Source organism: Acinonyx jubatus, chromosome D1 (genome assembly GCF_027475565.1).
Source record: "Acinonyx jubatus isolate Ajub_Pintada_27869175 chromosome D1, VMU_Ajub_asm_v1.0, whole genome shotgun sequence".
In the NCBI taxonomy this organism is placed as follows: Eukaryota; Metazoa; Chordata; class Mammalia; order Carnivora; family Felidae; genus Acinonyx; species Acinonyx jubatus.
The window spans coordinates 64,387,512-64,413,243 of NC_069390.1; the positions used below are offsets into that span (position 1 = coordinate 64,387,512).

Below are 25,732 nucleotides of genomic sequence, written 5' to 3' on the forward strand. Positions count from 1 at the left end.
AAACCCATGCACAACTTTGAGCAAGCATCAGAATGGCTGAATAAAAAGACAGATTGACTTCTATAAACCTTGGCTTTTCTGCTCCTCAAGCACATTTCTGGGGGCACCTGGGTGGCTCCATCAGTTAAGCTTCTCTTGATATTGGCTCAGATTTTGATCTCACGGTTGTGAGACTGAGCCCCACATTGGGATCCATTCAGAGATTCTCTCTTTTTCTCTCCCTCTGCCTCTCTCCTCCTTTCATGCTCTCTCTCTCTAAAATTAAAATTTTTTAAAGTACATTTCTTTGTGTATATAAACCAGAATTTCTTCATCCATTCATCAGTTGATGGACATGGGGGGATTTTTTTAAGAGTCTATTATGGTTATGGGGGGGAGGGAGGGGAAAGTGGGTGATGGGTATTGAGGAGGGCACCTTTTGGGATGAGCACTGGGTGTTGTATGGAAACCAACTTGACAATAAATTTCATATTAAAAAAATGAAAATAAATAAAAACATACAAAAGTTCCTATAAAAAAAAAAAAAGTATATTTCTTGCTAGAAATACGTGGAACCGTATATAGACCAGGCTAGAATTTTCTTCCTTTGTCAAAGGATTACAGAGAATTCCCCATGAGGCCATGGGCTTAGGGAAAGTTTGCAAAACAACAGTAGATGGATGAAAGTCTGAATTATACACCTTATGTGTCCCATCAAGTCCTGCTCTCCATGTAAGTCACTTTTAATTGGTGGAATGTTTTTTCCAGTTTGCTTAGGGCAGTCTCAGTTTTAGCACTGAAAATCCCAAATACTAGGAACTTTCTCAGTGCAGGTAAACTGGGAAAGCAAGTCACCTTGGTTACTGCACACACCCAACATCATGGCTTGGATTAAATGACATCCAGTTTATAATATGCATCTCCAGCAGCATGTTCTCTTAGAGTCCCATGATGAGGTATTAAGTTTCTACCCACCCACTGAGGCCTAATAGCATTTCAGAAGTTTTCCCAAAAGGAAAGAGTAATTTTCTAGAGAAAATATAGCTTTGCTCCAAAATCCTAAAGGCCTACATTGTAAGTTCCTTCGGGAGGTTGCCAGAGCCTCTGTAGTATCCAAATATATATATATATTATGTACAAAGAAAGTACAGGAAGCTCTAATATATCTGTTCCTCCTTCCCCTACACAATTTCTCCAATTTTTAATATGTTGCCTTTGTGTGGTACATTTGTCACAACTGATGAACCAATATTTATACAAAAGTTCAAAGTTTACATTATACAGTTCTGTGAGATTGACTGCAGATCTGGACAGATGCATAATCCTACAGTCTGCCATCAGAATATCATACAGAATAGTTTCACTCTCCTAAAATGTCCTGTGCTCCATCCATTCATCTTTATTCCCTTCCCCTGGACCACTGGCAACCACTGATCTTTTTTACTGTTTTCATGTTTTACCTTTTCCAGAATGTCATATACTTTGAATTATGCAGTATGCAACTTTTTTCAGACTGGCTTCTTTCGCTTAGCAATATACATTTAAGGTTCCTCCATGGGTTTTTTGGGGTTTTTTTTGTTTTGTTTTGTTTTGTTTTGCAGCTTGATAGCTCATTTCTCTTCTTGCTGAATAATACTCAATAGTATGAATGTACCACACTTTGTTTATCCATTCACCTATTAAAGGACAACTTAGTTGTTTCCAAGTCCTGGCGGTTATGAAGAAAGCTTTTATAAACATTCCTATGCAGGTTTTTGTGTAAACATACATTTTTAACTCATTTGGGCAACTACCCAGTTGTGCAATCTTGACTCATATGCCAAGCCTATGTTTAGCTTTCTAAGCTGACACACTCTTCCAAAATGGCTGTACTATTTTGTATTCCCACCAGCAATGAATGAGAGTTCCTATTTCTCACATCTACTACACCTGCATTGCTTTACAAATTGATGATAAACATGTGAATCTCTTCCTCTCAAACTTAACTGTTGCAAACTGAGGTTTCTTTTAGGTCTAGCTCTTTGAAAGGCCCTAGGCTGAGGAAAGACCTATAAAAAGGTAAATGTTTATGAACATCAGAACCAATTTCACTATAGAATGTAAGCTTCCTAAAAGTTTCTCTTACACAGGCTGCAACCTGATTAACCCCAGATGAAGATCTTCTATATCATGAGGGGAAATTTTTGAAGGTCAGTTTGGGAAGTGGATGGCTTAGCTGAACATTTGCGTCTTTAAGCCTCTTTAAAGCAAGTTCACTTACACATCGACTTGGGACTTTTTTCCAAAGCTGCTATATGTGATGATTCTCCCAAGATATATCCCAGTAAGAAATTAAGCCTTGTTAATGGGAAAGGAATATCGCCCACTTCTATTTTCATGCAAATGGTCCCAGCAGGATAAAAAGGGGGACAGTGAAAGTGATGACACTGATCTAATTATCTGCAGGCCAATATCACCAAGTTCTTGAAAGGAACCCACAGAATGGCCTGACACAGACACACAAAACAGAGCCAGGAAACAATTGGGACCTTAGCAACAAGGCAAAAACTGGCTTCTCTGTGCATAAAGAGCTGTTTTATGAGCATTTCTTGTTACTTTCCATTAAGTCCCACTACCTCTTCCAAACAAGGGTGCAGTCTATTTTTAATTGATGCCCCCTTGCCTAGAATCACTGACATGTACCTTTCCAACCTCTGCTTTCCAGGACTATTGTCCACTCACACAGCTTCAAGCCCTGGTTTCATGGGAAATGTAACACAGAAGAATAGGACTTCAGTGGATACAAACCCTCAGCATCCAAACACAACCTGTCTCTCACATCATCCTATTAACCACAAAATGAAATTAGGTTAAAAATGTCACATTTTAAAATAAGGAAAATGAGGGGCGCCTGGGTGGCTCAGTCGGTTAAGCGTCTGACTTCGGCTCAGGTCATGATCTCGTGGTCCTTGAGTTCGAGCCCCGCGTTGGGCTCTGTGCTGACAGCTCAGACCCTGGAGCCTGTTTCAGATTCTGTGTCTCCCTCTCTTTGACCCTCCCCCGTTCATGCTTTATCTCTCTCTGTTTGAAAAATAAACGTTAAACGTTATTTTTTTAAATAAGGAAAATGAAATCCGAGGAGATGAGGCCACTTGACAAAACATTCAAAGCTAGCTAGCAAGTAGAAAGAGAGGAGTCCCAAGTCTAAGACTCTTTATACTGCACCACATTGCAGCTGTGTTAAGATGTCAACAAAATGAAGAAATGAGAGGTATGCTCCAAACAGCAACATTCAGTGCAATTCAGCAAACAGTTTCCTGGTTTGTGCTTTAGTTCCCTGCATCCAGCCTGCTTTACGTGGGTTCCAGAGCCCTCCCAACCTTTCCTGAGGAGCCTCTTCTCTGCATGGGATGGGCTCCGGGGCACCTGGGTGGCTCAGTGAGTTCAAGCCCCTCATCGGGCTCACTGCTGTCAAGCCTGTCAGCACAGAGCCCACTTCAGATCCTCTGTCCCCCTCACTCTTCCCCTCCCTCGCTTGCTCTGTCCCTAAAATAAAATAAAATAAAATAAAATAAAATAGGATGGGCTTCATCTCATCTCTCTCACCCATCTCTCTCTCAGTTAATCTCTTGTTAACTATGGTCCTATATCGAATCCTGGCTGCCTTATCCCCACCTTGTAGTTACCTAAGTACCATCACTGCCTGGGGCCAAGTCATGCCCTGTCCTGTTCCCAGATAAGTCTTTGCCTCTTAATACCAGCTCAGATAAAATCAAGTTCATTACAACCCCTTAGGGTCCTGGTCATCCCCCTTAGGGATCGGATTTACAGTTTACTTCCCCTGGCCCTGCCTAAATCCAGCCCATCCACTTCTCTAGGGCCTCATAGTAAGGTTCCACACACTCTAGCAGAGGCAGTGTTTAGTAGGCAATTATCAAAGACTCTGGAGTCAGGCATTCAGGCCTGGGTTTGAATCCCATTAAATGAGCTGGGCAAGGTATTTCAGAAGTTCTATAAACTTCTATTTTCTTACCTGTCTATGGAGAATGATACAATGTACCTTGTGAGGAATCAGCACACAGTGATTGTTCAGTAAAGGCTAGATGTGTCCAAGATCATTATCTTCATTTATATTTAGTCAAAATTCTTTTACTGTTATTGAAGAATAACTACATTCAAATTAAACGGTAATAAATTGCCTTACTACTTAAAAATAGCTAACATTATTTAAGGAGTGAATAAATGATTAAATGAATGATTAAATAATTGAATGAATCAATCAGACTATTGGATATACCTGGTACAAATGAATCAGTTCACCTAAACAAATGAATATTAAATACCATCATGTTCCAGCTACTATGCTGAGTTCTAGGTAAATAGCAGTGAATAAGACAGATGGGATCTTTGCTTTCAAAGAGCTTATGGTCCAACAATTACTCTCTCCTTCCTTTGGTTTTTGATACAAAATCTACAATAACATTGCACAAAATGTATTGGAATTATTTGCTTTGGAAGCTGAGTCCCTTGTTGGCCTGTGAGAACCATGAAGGTAAAAGCTGGGTCTTCAGTACTGCCTCAGGGCCTGGTAATGATTCACGACCTTAGGTACTAGCCTAATTTCCCATCCTTAACAGAGATTTTGCTCTGGATTTATGGATCCAGAGAGTGAATTTTAACTATATATATCTTAAAGGAAAGTGCCGATGTTGTAAAATGAGTCCAAGATAGTATGTCAACTGAAGAGAGCAAGGGGTCAATGAGAGCCAGACTGTGCACCAAGGAGTAAGCCCATGGCAATGCCCAAATTAATTCTGGAGACCAGCATTGCCTGCTGCTCCCTGATGCTCCTGCTATGCATTTGGGTAAGCAGCCCAGCTTAAAGAAACAGAACTACATGGACACTGTTAACCTGTGGAGCTTTAAACCTACCCCAGTCCCAAACAAAATTTGGACCAAGACTGAGGAAATTTGAGAGTGGTCACCCTTTCCCTTGTCAGGAAAACCAGCTGTGCCTTTAGAGGCTCAGGCCTGATGAGAAAAATGAATTCAGTCAGCAACTGGACACTTGTACCAACAAGATGGGCCAAGGTTTCTTCACCTGCTTTCTGGTGCCACAGATATGGGGGAGGACAGAATATATGGACGAACAATAATTCGCTTCACTTATACAACGGATGAAGAACGGGAAGCCTCAATGCAACTGCCTCACTCCCGTCAGAGCTTGTAGCTGGACATCATGAACATCGGACAGCATGTGGTTTTCAACTGTCTCACAGAGGAACCTTTTGGAGTAAATGGTATCCAGGAAGTCATTTCATAAGGCAGATGATGGCAGAGCTCTTGTGGTTGGAGTGAGGACACGAGGATACGAGGCCTGCTCAGCCTCCTCCTTGTCCGCCGCAATTGGCAGGGGTGGGAGGAAGGGAGCAGGAAGGGAGAGAGCTGGGGAGAGGATGAGCAGGTTGTGGTTCATAAAAAGAAACCACCACACTGCAGAGCGTTGGGATTTCATATTCTTTCAGGGTATTATATACCAAAACAATGGTGAACAGGAATGGTCAGGAATGAGTAATAATGGGCTGCCAGGATCCTTGTTAACCATGGTGATTATCTCCCAGCTAAAGTCAACAGGCAGCAGACCGATAAAAGACACATCAGTTCTTCTGTTCACAATTCAATTAAACCTTTTCTAAAAAAAAATATGGAAGCCAATTTATTCAGATATGCAAGCTAGGTCTCTACTCGGCAGAGGGGCATTTGTTCCTTATCCCTCATCTTCCGATGTTGTAAAATGAGTCCAAGATAGTATGTCAACTGAAGAGAGCAAGGGGTCAATGAGAGCCAGACTGTGCACCAAGGAGTAAGCCCATGGCAATGCCCAAATTAATTCTGGAGACCAGCATTGCCTGCTGCTCCCTGATGCTCCTGCTATGCATTTGGGTAAGCAGCCCAGCTTAAAGAAACAGAACTACATGGACACTGTTAACCTGTGGAGCTTTAAACCTACCCCAGTCCCAAACAAAATTTGGACCAAGACTGAGGAAATTTGAGAGTGGTCACCCTTTCCCTTGTCAGGAAAACCAGCTGTGCCTTTAGAGGCTCAGGCCTGATGAGAAAAATGAATTCAGTCAGCAACTGGACACTTGTACCAACAAGATGGGCCAAGGTTTCTTCACCTGCTTTCTGGTGCCACAGATATGGGGGAGGACAGAATATATGGACGAACAATAATTCGCTTCACTTATACAACGGATGAAGAACGGGAAGCCTCAATGCAACTGCCTCACTCCCGTCAGAGCTTGTAGCTGGACATCATGAACATCGGACAGCATGTGGTTTTCAACTGTCTCACAGAGGAACCTTTTGGAGTAAATGGTATCCAGGAAGTCATTTCATAAGGCAGATGATGGCAGAGCTCTTGTGGTTGGAGTGAGGACACGAGGATACGAGGCCTGCTCAGCCTCCTCCTTGTCCGCCGCAATTGGCAGGGGTGGGAGGAAGGGAGCAGGAAGGGAGAGAGCTGGGGAGAGGATGAGCAGGTTGTGGTTCATAAAAAGAAACCACCACACTGCAGAGCGTTGGGATTTCATATTCTTTCAGGGTATTATATACCAAAACAATGGTGAACAGGAATGGTCAGGAATGAGTAATAATGGGCTGCCAGGATCCTTGTTAACCATGGTGATTATCTCCCAGCTAAAGTCAACAGGCAGCAGACCGATAAAAGACACATCAGTTCTTCTGTTCACAATTCAATTAAACCTTTTCTAAAAAAAAATATGGAAGCCAATTTATTCAGATATGCAAGCTAGGTCTCTACTCGGCAGAGGGGCATTTGTTCCTTATCCCTCATCTTCTCTGACTCTTCAAAACCAGAGAGGAAAAGATGCCAAACCAGCTGATCAGAAAGGTCTGCACTCATGCAGGACCTTCTTTCAAAGGCCCTATGGAACCAGAAGCCTGCATCCCTGCATCCGCCTGTGGCCAAGCATCTTCGGACTTCCCCTCGCCCACCACACCCCAGCTTTGGGCAGCTGCTCCCCAGCTGCAGCGGCTGCCAGCCCACAGGCTGGAGAAAGAGGAATAAACTGTTGCCATTTATCACCTGTCAAAAATTCAGACTCTGCTTGTCCTGAACAGCATAGCCAGACACAAAAAGGAGACCACCAGTCAGAGGATAAGAAGGAGGGCTGAGGGGCCTGTATCCCACTTGCAGGGAAGAAGAAAGAAAGGTAACAATGGTTTGCCAATGTCCTTCTTCTTTTTTTTAGATTTTTTATTTTTTTATTTGGAGAGAGAGTAGGGGAGGGGAAGAGAGAAAGGGAGAGAGAGAATCCCAAACAGGCTTTGTGCTGTCAGCAATGGCACCCCATTTCTATTGTCTTTCTGTCTAAGTAGGAAGGCAGAGTCTTCCAATGTGTGTCTCTTTAGAAATAAAAAGATCAGGCTGAGGGTCTCTATTCTACCCCTTAACTGTGTGCCTTCCAGGGGCGCCTGGGTGGTTAAGTTGGTTAAATGTCCAACTTTGGCTCAGGTCATGATCTCACAGTTTGTGGGTTCAAGCTTCACATCAGGCTCTGTGCTGGATCCTGCCTCGGATTCTGTGTCTCCTTCCCTCTCTCTCTCTCTCTCTCTCTCTCTCTCTCTCTCTCTCTCTCTCTCAAAAATAAATGAACATTAAAAAAAAAAAAACAAAACTGTGTGCCTTTCAGAAACTTACTTGATCTAAGACCTGGTTCCTTCATCTGTAGAAGGAGGACAATATGAACACCTGCTTCAAGGTTTTTGCAGAGATCAGCTAAAAAATATGATGAGGCTTATGAACTGTAAAGCACCGTATGTGTGATTATTGAGTATCTAAAGACTCCTGGAAGCCACCTGGGTCTGAGTGTTACTGTCCCCTTGTTTCTGTTTTTTTCCTGTGTAGAACCATGTAGAACCATCAGTGCCCAGAGGGACTGAAGGAATTAGCAACTTCAGTGCTGCCTGGGACAGCAGTCTAATTATACCACCACAGCAGCTGCAAGGTAACACAAGGCTTTGAACACTGACAGGCTGGGGATCCAGTGTTGCTTCTTACCACTTATGTGACACCTGACACAATATTTTCTCTGTGTCCCATAGGGCTAATAGCATACACCTTCAAGGTTAAGTTTAAGTGTCATACTGTCTAAAGTGCCCATGGGCGTCTGGGTGGCTCAATCGGTTAAGCGACCAACTTTGGCTCAGGTCATGATCTCAGGGTTTGTGGATTCAAGCCCCACATTGGGCTCTGTGCTGACAGCTCAGAACCTGGAGCCTGCTTCGGATTCTGTGTCTCCCTCTGTCTTTGTCCCTCCTCTGCTCACACGCTGTCTCTCTCTCTCAAAAATAAATAAACAATTAAAAAAAAATTTTAAGTGCCCAGATCATTAAGACAAAACAACTGGAAATTGGTACTTTTGTACTGGAGATGTGAGTTTCACAAACTACCATTTCATATTTTCTTTAATTTTTCCAATCTTCCTCAAAAGTTGCAGGAGCAAGAGGATTGAAAATTTTCAATTAAATGGTATCTCTTTCTCTTCTGGTTTAACAGTCTCTTTTCTGTATCCTGGTATCTCGGAATAAACGCTGAGGTTTTCTTTTTTTCCTCCTTCCTCTGATCCACCCCAGGAATGGCATTTGGATCTGTGAGGAGGAGTAAGATAGGTTACCAGCATAGGTTGGTGGCAGCTGGGGAGGAGGTCCTCACATCTCTTCAGGAAACTCCTTATACCTGGTCCCTAGACTGGTACACACGGAGGTGTTACTGATCCTACCAGATCTCTGGGGATGTCCTACACCAGTCTTCTCAGCACATCGGAGCCCCAGCACCGAGCTGAGCAGAAACTTCTGAACACCCTGTGTGCTCTTCACACATCAGGGGAAGAGGCACTACCTATGCCACCTAGCTAGACTGCTTCTTGGCCACAGCTCCCTAGTCTGGCTGGACTCAGTGCTAACCCACAGGCATAACTTCTACTAGAGGCGGACAGCATCCCTGGGCCCTGGACCCAGGCCACTAGTTTCAGTGCTTTCACTTTCCTCACGCTCATCTGAGGACTTCCATGGTACAGACACACAGACAGGCAGACAGACAGACAGACACACACAACTCAAGGTCATACCCTCAAAGGGGACTGAGGGGCCGGGGGAATGAGGACTCCAGTGTCTATCTTATCCTACCTCTTCCATGCTCTGTCTTCTCCTCCCAACATTAACAATGCTAGGAGAGGTGGGATGTCTTCCCGAAGGGCAATACTATTTCCTGAAATTTTTGTTTCACTTTTACATGAATATATGTGTATGTGTGCATGTGCGTGTGTGTGTGTGTGTGTGTGTGTGTGTGTGTGTGTTAGGTGAGGATAAAAAAATGTATTTCTTACCAGGAATTGTGGTCAAAAGGTCTGAAAATCACTGGCTAAATTTAAATTCTTGTTAAAAATTTAAGCTTTGCTTTTGATATATAAGGGTAGCTTAAGACCTCTAGAAATCCATCTTTTTTGTCAAAAATGCCTGACTCTTTCTAAGGATTCGGCAAAGAATTCAGGTCTGAAACTGAAAGCTGAATGATGAATACTTTGCTCTAGGTGGTATCTGCCCTTCCAGTGAAAGATAATGACATTGAGTCATTGAATAAGAAGCCACAGGGCGCCTGGGTGGCTCAGTTGGTTGGGCGTCCAACTTCAGTTCAGGTCATGATCTCAAAACTCATGAGTTCAAGCCCCGCATTGGGCTGTCTGCTGTCAGTGAGGATCCTCTGTCTCCCTCTCTGCCCCTCCCCTGCTCATTCTCTCTCTCTCTCTCTCAAAAATAAATAAACATTTTTTAAAAAAAGGAGCCAAAGATAATAAAATTTATATTAAGATTCATCTGACTAGTCTAAAATGTATGATCCTCAATATAGCTTGTAGAAAAGCATGTATGCCCCTGGCAGCCATGGCCCATGGTAATAACACAACTTTTTACCCCCTGATGTCTTGCCAGACAGCTCAGAATCAAAGACATTCTGACTGACTTATATCCTATTACAAACAGTCCATTAATAATCCAGTGATTATCTTCAGCAAAATTGGGTTATTCATTATTCCTAGAGTCAAATTTAGGGGTAGGCCAGCCAGGCCATTTCCCAAGATCCCAATTTATAAGGAGAGTGAAAGCAGGTCTGGATTGTATCATATCCACACAAACGGTTTTAAACAGTGACAGCTGCCCGTTTCACTAGGAAAAAAAATCCACCAATAGAGTCAGGAGAAAGCCTCAGAGTACCTTGCGTGATATGAGAAGAATGCCTTGGAGTTTGGCTTAATCGATGTAAGACCACCTCCCTCAGAATTCCATGCTCCTGATGGGGCCCTCACCTCTCTCTCCTTCCCTCGCTCAACACCCATAGCCTCACACTACTACCGTCTGCCTCAAGACCATCAGAATTAATCTCATATGCCCTTTATGCTAAAGTCGGACATCAAAAGGAGTCTGGACATCCTCATCCTCTGGGCTTTCATCCCCAATTGGTTTTCTATATCCTCTTTTCTGATGCCACTGACCTCAGGAGATACCTTTGGAAACCCTTCCACTGTATCCACCTGGAAATCAAAGCCAGTCATCAGTAAACCCTTATATCCTCAATCTTTACTTTGCCTTCTTGTTCTAATGGAAACCTGATCCTTCTGGGAGGACACTGCTTCCCCAGAAACCCTCTCAAGTGGTTGTTTTTTAATCTCCAAACTCCTTGGTCTATGGAGTCCAGGTGGAGTAAATGTTCTCCTTGCCCATTATAACACCTCTGCGTGTCCCTAAAACTCCTAGTTTTTATTTTTTTAGTGTTTATTTTTTGAGAGAGAGAGAGACAGAGTGCCAGCAGGAGGAGGGGCAGCTCTGAGCTGTCAGCACAGAGCCAGATGTGGGATCGAACTCGTGAACAGTGAGATCGTGATCATGTAGTCAGCACTTAACCAACTGAGACACGCAGGCACCCCTAAACCTCCTAGTTTTAAATCATGTCACCAGACCATACTGCCCACTACCCTCTCTTGGTTGCTGTCATCTACTGACCTCTAGGTCATGCCTCCTCATTTCTTGGAAACTGTATTTCACTTTTATTCTTACTTAGTTATAATGTAATAATTTCATTGAGACATAATTTCAGTAATCATATAGATGTTCCTTCCTGTATCCTGGTTTCTGTTTTCCTTGGTCTCATCTCCTCCGATGATATTACCCTACAGCCCAACCCAGCCACTCATTCCCATAGTCTTATCCAACACCTTACTGTGAATCAATAATAGCATTTAGCTCATCTCAGTTTCAAACATGCCACATTCTGATCAACACCATCTCATATCTTTCCAGTCTTAGTATCCCAGTTCCAACAAATCTTGGACCACACAGTAACCTGCAATGCATGGACCCCACTCCTTTTCACTACCACCCACTCTAGCACCCTGCTGCAGTTTCACTTCTCACTTGACCCAGCTTACAGTCCACGCTCTGTCATTATAATTTCTCTGCTACATGCACCTTCAACTTTCTTTTCCCTTTCTTGCTTCACTGTACTCATCTTGAAAATCCCCAGCCTCAGTGAGATGCACCTCTTCACTTCTCCCAGCCTGCTTCTGACAGCTGAACCTGGCTGGAGGTAAATACACAGCCGTGCTGACTGGTCTGACTTTGTGTTCCTGACTCCTAAACTAGAGCAGGCTCTTGGAGCTGCTCAGGAATCAGGTCCATGGTCTAGTCTCTCTCCTGCTTTCTTAAGGAAGTAGTTCACCCATTTTCCTCTCTTTAAACCTCCATCTTTTCTTCCATCATTGCTTCTTCTTTCTCAGAGAAAGTAGAAACAGTCTACAGAACTTCCTGCAGCTGCATCAGCCCATTTTCCCTTAGACACGTCTGTGCCCACATTCTCTACGTTCTCCCCTGTTCCTGTGAATGAAAAGTCTTTGCTCCTACCTAGGGCCAGTTCTGTTGGTTGTATTTTGGAAGCATCTAAAATCCAACCTCTTCTCCTTACCCATATCATTACCTCTTTGGTCCAAGATACTAAACCTGGTTTACTGCAATAAATCTCCTGACCAATGTCCCTACTTCCTCCCTTGATTCCTAAATCTATCCTCTAAACTTTTTAAAATGTGTCAGTTTGTGTCACTCCTCTGCTCAAAACCCTTCAGTGGTTCCTATCTCCTTCAGAATAAGAGCCAAGAAGCTCCATAGAGTAAACCATTCTCTATTCTCTGAGTCCTGTATGTACCACGGTGATAACACTTCTCACACTGAATACTAATGAGCTTATTCACTGGTCTGTTATTGCCTACTCTATTAATTCCTTGAGGACATGGGGTGGGGGCATTTTCTTTTTCTTTTCAATTTTGGTATTCTCAGCTTCTAACACAGTGCTTAATACCTAGAAGGAGATCTATAAATATTCATTGAATTTTAATTGCACATAACCACAGTGAGTCTGCCTAAACCTAATTTTTCTTGCAGGAAAGTCTCGATATATTCCCAACTAGACTATAAACTCCATGAGGATTAAGATTGCATCTGCTTCATTCACAGCGCCTAGCATGACATCTACTATGTAGTGGGTGCTGGGGAAATGGCTACTGAATGAATGAGTGATGAATAAGTAATGAAATAAAGGTCCTACACCTCAGGCTGACCCAACTCCCCCCCCCCCCCCGCCCGCCATGAAATGCCACTGTCATGTCCAGAACAGCAACTTGTACTTTTCTGAGAGAAGGCTTAGAGCTGTTAACTTCTTTCAGCAGTGCCGAGTTGGCAAAGGGGAACTGCTAGCCTCGTTTCCCGGGCTCAGCTGGCTGGGCTCCGAGCTCCATGCCTGGCTCTGGGGTAGGGGGAGAAAGGGAAGGCAACTATAGATCACTGCTTTGGTGAAGTGAGCAACACTTGCTTCCGTAAAGAAAATATCTTCTCTATTTACCTTCACCTCAAGTCAGAAGAGCTCCTGACCAGCCAGCTTTGTCCCCAAACTCTTTCTTCTCAGTCTCAGGAAGCTAGGAGCCAGAGCTCACTCCTGTTCTGGTGTGTGGTCTGAGTTTCAATTCTGTCTGGCAGACAGTATGGAGGACCCCAGGTCAGCAGGGTCATCAGAATGCTAAGAGGAAATCTGATTGATGAGCAAGTGTCAGCAGGAATGAATGGGAGCCTTAATTAATGACTTCTGCCCTATTTCAAAGAAAGGTTCCCTTACACCCAGTTCTCTCTTTTCTCTGAAAAAAAAAATTGGGGTGGGTGAGGAACTGAGGAAGAAAAGGAGGAAAAAACACCCCTATAATCCAAAGTTTTCTAAACGACATAAAGGAGACTTCAAAGACAGACATGGTCAGTTTTTTATGTGCAAGACTGGTTCAGTGATTCTCTCCTCTCTTTGTTTCCATGGACAGCTAGGCTCCATTCCAAAGCTAAAAAATAAAAGGCCACATTGTTCTGAGGGGAGCTTGCTTTTACAAGAAATTTCCTCCTCACCACTGGGGCAAATTAACTGCCTCGGCCCTGGGTGCTCTGGGAGTATTTCTTCCAGAGCTGGCTCAGCAGGCCAGCCCTCCATTCCTGCCCTGCTTACTCTCACCAGAGGAGAAGTATAATCTGCCTAGTCCATTCAACAGACTTTGCAAACTGACCCGCCTGGTGAAAGATCACAAGTCAGAGAGATAAGTATGGTAACAGGTCTGATCAGGGTTCGTGTGCAACAGGGGCAACATTAGATTCCAGGATTCCTAGAACGGGTAGTGTCTAAACTGAGGCTTACGTTCAGGAATTTTAGTTGATAACCCAGTATTGAACATCTGCCACATGCCTGGCCATGTAGATGGATGATGTAACAGAAGGTAAAGAGGAAAGTTCCAAATCACAGCTCAGGAAACCACTTAAACTCTCTGTTCTTGGAATCCTCACCTCTAATGTAGATTTCATCAATATCCATTTCCAGAGGTTGCTGAGGGAGTGATGAAATGAGACAATATAGGTAAAATTCTTATGTGGTATGTGCTTGGGACATAGAAGCTAATCAATCCATGACAGTTTAGAAAGGGGAAGGGGAACCCTCCCAGTCTAGTGAGAACAACATGAAACATAAGTAGTCACATTGCATCCTAGTAAGTTCTAGCTGCTGTAGCAAATTAACATAGACCGGTGGCTTATAAACAACAGAAATTTATTTCTCACAGCTCTACAGGCTGGAAGTCCAAAATCTGGGGGTCCCACAGTCAGATTCTGGTGAGACCCCTCTTCTGGGTTGCAGACTGCCTCCTTGTTGCTGTGTTCCCATTCATGAGGGCTTCATTCTCATGACAAAATTACCTCCCAAAGCCCCCCCACCACTCCTAATACCATAGCATTGGAGATTAGGGTTTCATTAATTTGGCAGGGGTGGAGGAGGGGGGCACATTCAGTCCATTGTGCTTTGTGATATTACAAAGGCTACAAAAGGTGTACACAAATGTAAGTATGAAGTAGAGTGTACACAGAATAGTCACCGTGAAGGGAAAGTTTCAGCACAGATTTAACAAAGAGCCAAATTCGATCTGAGTGTTGAAAATCAAATAATTCACCAAGTTAAGGAAACTGGGAGACCATCTGAAGAGGTGGACCAGTAAAACTACATCAAGCATCATACTCAAGGATGAGGGGAGATTCAGTAACAGATGGCACAGTGGGATGACAGAAGCCACCAAACCTATCAATGGATTGGACATGGGTTGAGGGCAGTGGGAGAAGTCAAAGATGGCTGAGGATGGGCTTGGTAGCAGGAAGATGGTGATGCCCCAAATTAATCTCCCAAGAAACGAGGCAGAGTTGCTCATTCAGGGCAAAGAGGAAAGAGCAGATTGAGTGGATCCACAAATCCCAACCAGTGGGGAAAATTCAGATGCTTTTATGCTTCTGGAAGCGGTGAGCAGGAGAGAGGACACTTAGCTAACTTTGGCCCAACATCCTCAAATTGTAACAGACCCCATTTCTGCAACTCCATCACCTCTATGAATTACTGCTGAAACCCTCATCAGATATTCCTCTGGCAGCCCTGTCAAGCAAGTGAGGACACTTGTTGTCCTCACTTTAAAGAGATGAAAAAGCTGGACCAATGAGTAGCACTTAACTGAAAAAAACTGTAGGTCTGTTAATGAATTATCTTAAGTGATGTCACTGATTGTGTTTGAATTAAAATCCAGGGATCCAGTTTGCTGAGTTTTGTAAAAACACCTGACACTAGTAAGTCAAATTGTTTTCCAATGAAAAACTAGGTTTATATGAAGTTAATATACAAACATTACTTTTTACAGATAGTTTTTTTTTCTTACCACTGTACATTTTTTTTTTTTTTGCTAGAAAATACATGCACGTGGTAAAGAAATTCTAAAGGTAGGAAAGGTTACAATGAAAAGGAAATCGACCTGTCTCTAGCCACTTCCATTTATCCCTTCCAGAGGTAACTTACCAATTTCATGTGTATCTATATTCTTCTTATATAAATAAAAATATATTCTACACTAATAAAATCTTGTTTGTATACTTCCTTTTATTTACACAAATGCTATTATACTATGCTAACAGTTCTGTACCTGTATTTTTCCACTTAGCAATTTATCTTGGACATTGTTCCATCTCATTATAGATACAATTGTTCTGACTTTTTCACGATTTTCGCATTACCAAAAAAAAAAAAAGCCTTTATTAAATATTCTGGTATTTATTTATATAAATATTTTGGTACCTTAATTTACAGTTTTTAGAATAAAGTCCAAGAAGTGGATTGCAGAAAAAGAGGATATGTTAATTTTAACTTTTTTTACTTATTGCCAAGTTGCTCTCTTGTTAACATTTCCATTAGCAAACTATGTCTGATTTCCTTCACCCCCACCAATGCAATGTGTTATTAAACATTTCCATTTTTGCCAACCTGGTAGGAAAAAAGTGGTTTTATTGTGAATGAAGTTGACTATTTTTTCACATACTTAGCAGCAACTTGTATTTTCTTATTTATAAATTGTATATCCTAATTGTTGAGCTTTCTCTTAGTGAGTTATGGATATTTTTGATACACTACGTGTCAGGCACTGAATAAATCAACTCTTTGGGTCCTCATAATAACACCGTAAACGAAGTTCTATGTCGCATCCCCATTTTCTTAAATGAGGAAACAGAAGCTCAAAGAGACTTCATAATTTGCCCTATGTCACACAACCACAAAGTGGCAGAGTCCGTATTTGAACAGAGCCATTCTGGCTCCAGAACCCAAGAATTAGCTAACTGCTATACAAGACAGCTTCTTAGCATTGTAACCCTCTTCTTCATCTCCTGTCCTCCATGTACTGTATGACACTGGATGAAGCAGGGCACAAATGAATACTTGACCCAGTAGGAACACCAAAGGCAGAAGATAAGGCTATTCAGAACAAAAAAGGGCCTCCCCTCTGTGCTCTGTCAAAAAGGGAGAGAAAGTGGGAAACTGGTTTTGAGGAGATGAACTTGTGGCCACCTCACGGTCAGTGAGCCCTTAGGACCAGGGTAATCTGCATGAGTCTTAGGGCCCCTTGAAGAATGCTAATACAAGGTGCTTCATTTATCCAGATATTTCAATAGAGGTCCGGAGGCAACTTGAGCTGCTGTCCTTCAGAGAATGTGCTCCTGTAGACTGCTCTTGCTCTGGTCCTTCCCCTCCCCCACTCCCCCTAAACCACTGTCGCCAATGCATTTCATAAAAAAAGAATTGAGAAATTTTATTTCCAGAGGATGTAGAATTTGAAGAAATCACTGGAATCCCAATTGAAAACAGCCTTCCATTTGCACATCAAGATTGGGAAACCAAGGTCCCAAACAGGAAGTGATTCATGCAGCTCTTTCTATAGGGGCCAGATCTCAAACTTCTGACCCTGGTTCCCACCTCAGTACTTTTTATACTGTTGGGGAAATGCAATTATAAACTCTCTTCCCGATCCAGAAAACTTCTCCACAAAGGTTGCAGAGAAAGAAAATAATTTTGTTATTAAATAAGCATTAAACCAGAATATGATGCATATCATGGGCAATCAATCCACAGAGATTACAAAGACAGAAAGAAACCTCACCCTTTTATATGGTTTCCATGAGCTGAATTTTTTTCCCTTTAAAATTCATATGTTGGAGCATCTGGGTGGCTCAGTCGGTTAAGTGTCCGACTTCAGCTCAGGTCGTGATCTAGCGGTCCGTGAGTTCGAGCCCCGCGTCGGGCTCTGTGCTGACAGCTCAGAGCCTGGAGCCTGCTTCGGATTCTGTGTCTCCCTCTCTCTCTGCCCTCCCCAGCCCACACTCTGTCTCTGTCTCTTAAAAATAAATAGACATTAAAAAAATTAAAAAAAAATTCATATAGTGAAGTCATAACCCCCAGCCCCTCAGAATATAACTATATTTGGAGATAAGGCCTTTAAAGAGGTAGTTAAAGGGAAGGCCCTAATGCAATCTGACTGGTATCCTTCTAAGAAGACTAAATTGGGACACACAAAAAGTCACCAGGGGTGTGCGCGCAGTGGAAAAGTCATGTAAGGACACAGTGAGAAGGCAGCCATCTGCAAGCCAAGGAGATGCCTCAGAAGAAAGTAAACCTGCTGCCACCTCCAGTCTCCAGAAGTGTGAGAAAATCAATTTCTGTTGTTGAAGCCACTCCCCCACCCCATCTGTAGTACTTTCTTATGGCAGCCCTAGCAAATCAAGAGCCAAGCAGATGCAACCCATTTTGTTCATGTTCTCAAGATAAATGATAATATGGGGTGCCTGGGTGGCTCAGTTAAGTGTCCGACTTTGGCTCAGGTCATGATCTCATGGTTCATGAGTTTGAGCCCTGTGTCGGGCTTTGTGGTGACAGCTCAGAGTCTGGAGCCTGCTTTGGATTCTGTGTCTCCCTCTCTGCCCCTCCCCCACTCATGCTCTGTCTCTCAAAAATAAGAAATGTTGAAAAAAAATTTTTAAAAAGATAAACAATAACTAGTCCTCAGTTAAGAGGACGTGGCAGCACCATTTGTCACACTCAATGCATTCTAGATTCACCTGGTAATTAAGGTGGCCAACTGTGTTGGCTAATTGGCTTTATAAAAAATATTAAAATTGGGGCGCGTGGGTGGCTCAGTTGGTTAGGCATCTGATTTCGGCCCATGTCATGATCTCGCAGTTTGTGAGGTCGAGCCCCGCATCAGGCTCTGTGCTGTCAGCATGGAGCAGCCTCTCTCTGTTCCTCCCCTGCCTGCTCTCTTCTCTCTCAAAAATAAATGAACATTTAAAATATATTTTCTGTATCTTTATGAAAGGAAGTATTTTCACAAGTTGAAGCTGGGCACCCACAGAAGTTAGGCTCCTACCTTTCCACAGAACTGGGAGATGGGGGTGCCATCTGTTGCAAGATCAGTTGTGGTGTCATTGCACAACAACGTGAGCGTACTTAACTCCACTGAACCATTTGCTTTAAAATGGCCAACACGTGGGGCGCCTGGGTGGCTCAGTTTGTTAAGCATCCGACTTCGGCTCAGGTCATGATCTCGTGGTTTGTGAGTTCAAGCCCTACACTGGGCTCTGTGCTGACAGTTCAGAGCCTGGAGCCTGCTTCAGATTCTGTGTCTCCCTCTCTCTCTGTCTCTTAAAAATCAATAAATAATTAAAAAAAATAAAATGGCCAACATGATAAGTTTTATGTTATATATATTTTACCACAATACAAAAAGGAGAAATGGTTCCCAAGTCCTTGAGAAAGACATTCCTGGGTTGTAAAACTGGCGGGATGCTTTTAAAAGGATTTATATATGTCTCAAAGGGACGGAGAAAGAATTTATAAGTTTCCTAACGAAAATACTCCAAGAAAAAAGAGAAGTCTTTTCCTTACTCTCAACAGGGAGAATTAAGTCTTTTATTTTTAGTTTGTATTTACCCTTATATTCTAAATCGTACCCCTAATCACACTTAAGGAAACTATGGCCCAGAACGATCAAAGAGCTTGCCCAAGGTCACATAGCTGGTGAATGTCAAAGCTTGGCCTTGAATTCAGGCGTCCTTACACCCAGGCTAGTGCTCACTCCTGAAATCCCCCCAGAGACAATAAAGTCACTCTACCTGTTTGTGGAGAAGCCACATCTTATCTTGCAGCTCACTGTGGGGCTGTCATGAATATTAAGCAGGCAATGTCCTTTGGCAGTATCTGTGTGGCTACAGCCAACATGATGTCTCCTCTCAGCTTGGGCCAAACAAACTACCAAGAAGCCTCCCTAGGGTCCTCACTCCCTGCTGCAAGGGGAAGGAGAATGAGACCATGAACAGTACCTCTGCCACAGTGCTTAGGGAAGTTCTTCTGCCTCCCTTTCTAATCTGTCTTGACTTGGACAAGTGGTATAATTTCTGTATTTCTAAACCACGAAAAGCCCTGTGAAGGCAGTAAAGAGGAAACAAAGAGGAGAAAATCCTGGTGCTTGGCCCAATGTGGTGCCATCACCAAGAGCCTGGATTATATGTTCCAAGCACTAACAATAACAGCAACCACATTTCAACAGTGCTTAATGGTTTCCAAAGTATGGTAAAACCATTATTATCATCACAACAACACTCTGAGTAAAAAGGAAATCTTTTATACACACCCACCACCTTCCTCTTCCCCTTCCGCTAACACACACACACGCACACACACACACACCCCACTTCACCTTCCAGTCAAAATACATACATACATACATCTTTCCTCTCATATCCTATCCAGTTTTTTTAAACTGTTAAGACATGCAGGAGATTGACCAAGATGGCAACACAGGGGCTTCTGAACTCCCCTCCTTTCATGGACATACTGAATAAACACCTACAGTCAGAGCTGACTGAAAGAAAGAAACCCAGAAACTAGCTGAGCAACTTTTACACATCAGGCAAATGAGAAAATGCCCACATTGAAACAGGTAGGAAAGGCTGAGACACGCTCTTATTAGAGAGTCTACCTCCTGGGCAGTGCCATGCATTTGGGAAGAACTCAAGTCCTGAAGTGCACAGAGTTTGGACCCCATTTTTAGTGCTCTACCTTTTTTTTAAAGTATATTAATATATTTTAAGAGAGACAGAGAGTGAGCAAATGGGGGAGGGGCACAGAGTGGAAGAGACGATCTCAAACAGGCTCTGCACTGACAGAATAGGGCTCAAACTCACGAAACCATGAGATCATGACCTGAGCCCATATCAAGAGTCAAGAGGCTTAACCAACAGAGCCACCCACGTGCCCCAAGTGCTCTAATTTTTAATACCCCTAAGTGATGGACCCCCCCAAAGCACCCAGCTCTGAAAGCCAACAGGGATGGCATTCATGAGTCCCACAGAACTATAGTAAACAAAGAAGCAGTTCTTAAGGGGTGCACAAACACTCTCTCCCAGGGCTCAGTGCAGAAGGAGCAGGCAAAAATGACCATTTTCCAGTCTTTCCCTGAAAGGACTCTCCATCTGTATACTTTTGAAAGCTGCTGTCTGTGGGTCAGGTTTCTAATTTACTACAATGGATACCTTCCCTACTTTCTCCCTCTAGTCTGTTTCAATTCACCAGTATCAACCTGGAAGGAAATGTACACATTTCTGCACCCAGTTTTTGCAGCCACCACCCAAGAGATGGGTCCCCATATTATCTGGCTTTGATAGCCAACAGGGCTTGCGTCCACAAGTCCCATGGGACTGTAGCAAATAAAGACGCAGTTCTTAACGAGAGCAGCAGTGCACCCACCCTGTGGCTATACACTTGGGCCAAGCACAGAGGAAACAAGCAAAAACATGAAAGGGGTTAATTATATACTTTTCTAACAGCTGCCTGAGGGTCCAGCTTCCAATCAGCCTTCATCTAAGTGCTGAATTTGATCTTCCCCTTTGGGACACTGCTGGGTCTTGGCACACCTACAACCAGGTAGTCCTTCAGAATTGAAGGAGGCATCAATTTTTCAAGAAAAGCAGAAGCCGAAGGAATTCATCACCACTAGACCTGAAACTGTAAAACTCCTAGAAGAAAATACTGGGAAAAAATTCCTTGAGACTGGCCTTGGCAATGACACCAACAGCATAAGCAATAAAAGCAAAAATCAATAGATGGAACTCTATCAAACAAAAAATGCTTCTGCACAGCAATAGAAACAATCAACAAATGAAAAAGTAACCTACGGAATGGGAGAAGATATTTGCAAACCATATATTTGATAAGGGGTTAATATCCAAAATATACAAGAAATTCTCACAAATCAGTAGGAAAAAACCAAATAACCTGATTAACAATGGACAAAAAACAAAAACAAACCAACAAACAAACCCAATCTAGACATTTCTTCAAAGAAAAAACTATGTAAAGAACATGAGATTAAGAGTTCAATTAAAACACAAGCCAGAGAGACATGATGCTTGGCAAACTTTCTCAGTGAGAATCCCCTGAGAAAATTAAATCTTACAGAAAATATTTTGAATAAATTCTCTTAAAGATGGTGCATAGCTAGGGTCATTTCCAGATGCAATGGAGAAAAGTGAGTTCATTACCCACCGTGGATACTTTAAACAGTGGGGCATAATTCGTTCATGAAATACATGAGAAAGATTTTAATAGCCTGAGGAAGAGGGAAGGGTCAAGAAGGAAGCCTGGGTTTCAGGCTTGGGACTTGAGAAGGTGGGAGTTCTATTTACTGAAACAAGAAAAAATACCCTACACCCACCCCTCTGGTTGTAGAACATTCTGCTCCATCTACAGTAATAGTGCCTGTCCTTTCTCCCTGATTTCCCTAGATGTCTCACAAGCAGTAGCTTCATGTCCCAAAACCAAATTATCATTTTCTATTTACCTACATCCTCTCTCTAGCCTCAGTTGATTGGACTGTATCCTGGAGATGACACAAAGTCAGTGTTTTGGAATCATCAATTCAAGAGCAGGGTCTCTGCAGATGTGTGTTTGCTGTCTCACACAGTGCCTGCCACAGAACAGAACCCCACATGTACTGAGTGAATAATTAGGAAAGCGTGTATGATGACTAAACCGTTTGGGACTTCTTAAGCAAGAAAGTGACTTAAGATTTGTGTTTAAAAGGATTACTCTGGCTACAGTGTGCAGAATCTCCTAAAACAGGTTTTCTCAACCTTGGCACTACTGGTATTTGAACTGGATAATTCTTTGCTGTGGGAGGCTGTCCAGGGCATTGTAGATATTTAACAACATCCCTAGCCTCTAGCCACTAAGTAGCATTCAATTCAATTATGAAAGCCAAAAATGTCTCTCCAGACATTGGCAATTTCTCTGGAAAGCAAAATGACCCCTGATGAGAACCACTGTCCTAAAGGGAAAAGATGAACGATCCTTCAGGTGACTGTTCACCAAATAATGTTATAGAAGGAAGAAGGAAGTGCAGTCATGTTGGTTGAGAATGTCTACTAAGTGCTGGGCACTTTACATATGTTACCATATGTTAAAGAGGGGTATGGGACATGAGAGCCCTACCCCACACCACCTGCTCCCTGAAATCCCTTCAGGATTACCTGACATCAAGCTCCCAAATGATTAAGTCCTAGGACAGATGCCATCACTTTCCCTAGCCCCACTTGAGCACAGTGAAGACTAATTCCCACGCCATGTCAAAGAGGAGTATTTGACATTGCTCCATGGGTATTAATTTGTTATTCTGGGGAGGACTCAAGATCACTTTTCAGCCAGCTCCAAGGGGAAACAGAGCAGAATTTCTTTGGCACAAGTTGGTCAAATTTCAGGACTTGGTTATCTTCTTCCTTTGCCCAAGCCCTCATCCAAACTTGGGGAGCCGATCCTGGGGTCCACGCAACAGCTGAGCTAAGAGCTAAATGCTGGAGCTGGCCAGCATTCTTGGGGAGGTCCAGCTCAGAGGGTCCTGACAGGTGACTGTGTTCACTTAGCAGCCTGGGGGCTCGGTTCGCTCCTCTCTGCTCCCACCATCACCCGCTGGCTGCTGCTGGTATTAATAACCTAAGCAGCAGGAGGCTTTGCACCAGAATCGGGGCTGTCTGGATAATTATCTAGTGGCCTAGGACCAGTCAGTAAATTACTCTGTGACCTGGGAATTCAGCAGGTTACCACCATCACTCAGGCCTACTCACTTTATTGCTCTCCCCTCCTGCTGCCCTGGCATTTATTTGTCTAGTTTACATTCTGAGCATCGATTTCATGCCTTTTGTTTTCCATCTTAGAGGTAAGAAGTAGACCCCTTGGAGAGACTAGTTCTCAGGTCAGTGTAGTGACACAGGGAGGGAGAATATTGGAGGTTTTGTTTTGTACAATCACTTAGTATGCTCCCAGCACACCAGCACCTGCTCTCTGTGGCACCCCCAAACGTATTTCAATCTTTTTTGTCAGAGCTATGACACATTCCGGTAAATTACCTGTTTATGTAATCTTGCTTATTGGGGAAAGGAAAGTCAGAGAAAAAACATCTCGTGTCACTCCCACCTCACACACTACACTTCAGCTATACCAAACGGGAACAGCACATTTGAGCTAAAGTTCCCAAATGCAGGAGTCTCTCCTTGGAGCATTTGTTCCCTTTATCTGAAGCACACATTGCCCTCACCTTCACCATACACTTACTCACCTTCCAGGTCTTTCTTAAATGTCACTTCCTCCACCCAGAAAGCTTTTCCCCACCTGTCTGTAACACTGTCTGGTTACTCGTACCCCTTTGGGACTGCATAGCCATCCTAAGCCGCCTTATAGGACTAACTCCAGCTGGTTGCAATTACCTGTTTTCTTGCCTAGCCTGTCTTTCAGACTGTGAGCTCGGTAAGAACAAGAAGTGTCCTACATTGCTTCCAGGCCCCCATTTAAAGTAGCCAAAGAAAATTCATAAATAGACATAGGAAGATATCCCCCTAACTCTACCTTCCCGGCAAACCTGATTCCCAGCTTCAGTTCAGCCAAGACACTCATTTATGCAACACCATTCTCTAAAGACGGCTGTTTCCCAGTGGAGAAACTATAGCTCCAGCTAAGGACCTTATTCCCATTCCCTGGAATTATCTACTACAAATCTCTCCCTCTTTTCAATGTACCAATTTCTATAGATGCACCTGAAGATACTCCTGTAACTCTCATTAAATGTTTACTTTTACCTCATAATCCATCTAAAAAATACAGATATTCCTGGACCAGCTGATTAAACTGCTTTATGGCCTCGATGAAGACATTTGTATGCAGTCACTCTTGACTTCTTCTTGCACAGAAGGAGTTCGTGATCTCTTACGTGCCCGCTTTTCTGAAAGTTTTCTCATCCTAAAATTTGAAGTGTACTTTGTACTTCTGCAGCATAAAGGGGGCAACAGTTCCCATTTTGCTGCAACCCCCTGACAGAATAGAAATCAAGAAATTAATTAAAATAAAGAATTTACCTACTTTCCTCACAAAGGTGCAGTGTGAGAGATCATAACCTGGCTCCTATGTACTCCTCCAACTTGTCACACTCCACTGCTAATCACAGTTCCTCTCTGCACAAATGCTTTTCTAGCCAATGTACCTTTATACCTATGCTATTCCAACTGCTTAGAATGGCCTGTTCCTCTGTACACCTGGAAAACTTCTAAATATGTTTGGAAGCCCAGCTATGGTTAACTCCTCTGGGAAGTCTTTCTTGATCTCAAGTGTAGCCCACCCAGCACAATGAGTAAGAGTTTAGACTGTAAAGTCAGACAGATCTGGGACTTTAATTTGGCCCACCACTTACCACTGTGGAAAAGTGACTTAGCTGATCTGACCAAGCCTCAGCCTCACGATAGTTTCTACCTCACAGGGCTACAAGGATTGAATGAAGTAACTTAGGTGAAGCAGTTGGCTCAGCTCCTGGCAAATAATAAGCACTGTATAAGAGTTAGCTATTATTATTGACCTCGAGTTAGAATTAACCAATTCTGATGCACATTTATCAAGCTGAATTTACATGCCTGCCTCCCCTACCAGACTGCGACTTCCTTAAAGGCTAGACTTATTCAGAACTACGCATAATGCCCAGCATATAGTAAGTAGTCAACAAATGTTCTGCTGAGTTAAAATGAATTAAACACTTAGAAGAGATTTCTTAAAAGAACAAATATTAAAAATAATACTTTAGGGGCGCTTGGGTGGCTCAGTTGGTTAAGTGTCTGACTTTGGCCCAGGTCATGATCTCACTGTTGGTGAATTCAAGCCCCGTATCAGGCTCTGTGCTGACAACTCAGAGCCTGGAGCCTGCTTCGTGCTGTGTCTCCCTCTCTCTCTGCTCCTCTTCTACTTGCACTCTCTCTCTCTCTCTCTTTCAAAAATAAATAAACATTAAAAGTTAAAAAAAATACTTTAAACAAAGTAAGGTAAAATAAAAGTGAGCATGTTATTTGAAAATGTTCTAGATTGGCTGTGACACTTTCATATTTATGTTCACATTTTCAGTATGGTTCTCACAGTGGCTTTAAGTGGCAGGCATTATTATCTTGAGCTCACGAATTAGAGAAACAGACTCTGAGGGATCTAATTTTGGCCCAAAGTCAACAGAGCAATTTGCAGAATCCAAACGTGTGTCACTTTTCTCCCCTCTTATGCTTCTCTTTCCTGCCCATCCCTTGCCCCGCCCCAAAAAGGAGTAGTGGAAGCCACACTTTAACTCAGGTGTAAGATGTTAAGCTTCCACAAGTGATCCTTCAGCCAGCACTCAACGAAAGCGAGCGCTGATGAGACCTGGGCCCTTCTCAGAGAAACCATTCCTGCTGGTGACCATGGCCCCGGGTG

General features: G+C 43.0%; 1 protein-coding gene across 3 annotated transcripts in view; it reads right to left on the minus strand.

Moving 5' to 3' along the window:
* Positions 1–25,732, minus strand: part of PRCP (prolylcarboxypeptidase) — a 140,656-nt gene that overhangs the window by 30,128 nt on the left and 84,796 nt on the right. For all 3 annotated transcript variants that reach the window (XR_008290521.1, XR_008290520.1, XR_008290522.1), the window contains exon 10: positions 69–255. The gene's annotated coding sequence lies outside the window, so the exon portion shown is untranslated. The remainder of the gene's footprint in view (positions 1–68; positions 256–25,732) is intronic.